A 1,946-nucleotide genomic window follows, 5' to 3' on the forward strand; every position below is an offset into this window, starting at 1 on the left:
AATATTTTCTCGCTTTACCGCTCTGTCTGCAACGGCGAATACTGCGAGAGGGGACTAGTGGTAACTCGAAGGCTCACTTAGTCTAGAATCATCTGCTTTCAGCCTCGTGAGGTTATTTCACTTGCTCTACCAACCAAGAGCAACTGATTGCTCCTTTAGCCTTTATTTTGTAAATACGCCTGATCTAAACCAAAAAAGATTATTTAAAAAGCATTGGACTGAATCACTCAAATGAAGAGCAAGCGATAATCGACATCGCCTGAAAGAACGACAGAGCTAATTGCATAGGAGATAGGATACAAATCTTAAGCTTGTCAGAGGGAATCAGCACTGAGACGACTGACGTGTCTGTTGCAACAAGGGATAGCCTTAAGAAAATTACGATGAACCAGTTGCGAATGGTATTTTGTACTTTTAAGGATGGGCTTCTTTTTAAGTGCAGGTAAAACAGTAGTTTCCGTATGAAATGTATTTAAAATTTGGAATATATTCTCCTTGGTGTCTTAATTACATGATGGCATTGCCTTTTTATGGGCAATGGCTCTTTGCTTTCAACTTCAATAGAAGACTTTCTGCTGAATTTTCTGTTGATTTTGGATGAATCTGTGGCTGAGAATCCATCACATGGCGCGTATGTTGTAAAACCGATTAAAAAATCTGTATGTAGACCCTTGGTGTTGATGGGACTCCAAGAGTAAATATCTGTGTTCAAAGCCTATATATAATTGTTTGTCACAATGTTGCACCTCCTTTTTAGTGACTATTTACTCTTTTTCACTTCATTATTTATTCTTTTTTATACATTTTAAGTACGTCAATGGTAAGCGAAGGCTTTCAAGTCATCAACATTACTTCTGCATTTAATAAATACACATGCGAGCCTACATTCAAATAGTGTAAAATAAGGGGTCAAAAGGAGAAAACCATTTCTTCAGCAGCGTATCTTACCTCACAGTGATATAATTGAAAGGAAAATCTATCTTATTGCTCGGCCTATGTTATTGAAATGGCAGTTGTAAATCTTTAGCATTAATCACGAGCTCTGAGCGACAGTAATTTGGGGGAAATTAACGGACACCATCCTCGCCGTCGTCTTCTCCTAACTAGCCAGAAAAGATTATACATCCTTTCTTTCGTCATTTTCAGAATTATGTCAACAATCATGAAATAAATCCACTGATTAGACAATAAAAGTTGCTCCATCAACACATCATATTTATGTAAACTTTCTAAAAAACGGTGTAGAAAACATTATTTCATATACTTCTATGACCAAATATGTGATTTATTACATTTTTATCAATTTGATGACAAAAATACAGTGATACATATAAATGTAATAAAACCAACATTAAAAAATTTATTTTTCCAATTATATTTGGCTATTAACTCTTTGCATATAGAGTTACACGATGAAGTGATTTTGATAGCTGCAGCTCAATTTTTTTTCTGCTGGAAACATTGTTGCTTGCATTTGTAGTGCCATTCGTAGCTCCTTTCGCGGCGTTGAAGATAATGTTACTCAAGTTAACTAGCACATGGGGAATATCTATTGAATGCACTGTAGTGAGTGCTGTAAATGAGGGTAGTGTTGGCAATGTAGGGAGTGCTGGAAGTGGGGGTAGGGGTGGCAATGTAGGGGGTGCTAGAAATGGGGGTAGTGTTGGCAATGTAGGGAGTGCTGGAAGTGGGGGTAGTGGTGTCAATGTAGGGAGCGAGGGCAATCTAGGTAGTTCAGGTAATTTAGGCAGTGTAGGTAATATTGGGAGTGCAGGAAATGTATGAATTGCAGCTAGTGGTTCAGGGATTGTAAGTGGTGCAAACGCAGGCTTTATAGTCATTGTAGTAACACAATTTTTTGCCACTGTAGACTCCGGAAGAGGCTACTTAATGGGTGGTGTGCTGATGTCCTGTGAAATTCCAGCATTAACTTCTGGATGAGATTG

This window comes from Ischnura elegans, chromosome X, assembly GCF_921293095.1.
Source record: "Ischnura elegans chromosome X, ioIscEleg1.1, whole genome shotgun sequence".
Lineage (NCBI taxonomy): Eukaryota > Metazoa > Arthropoda > Insecta > Odonata > Coenagrionidae > Ischnura > Ischnura elegans.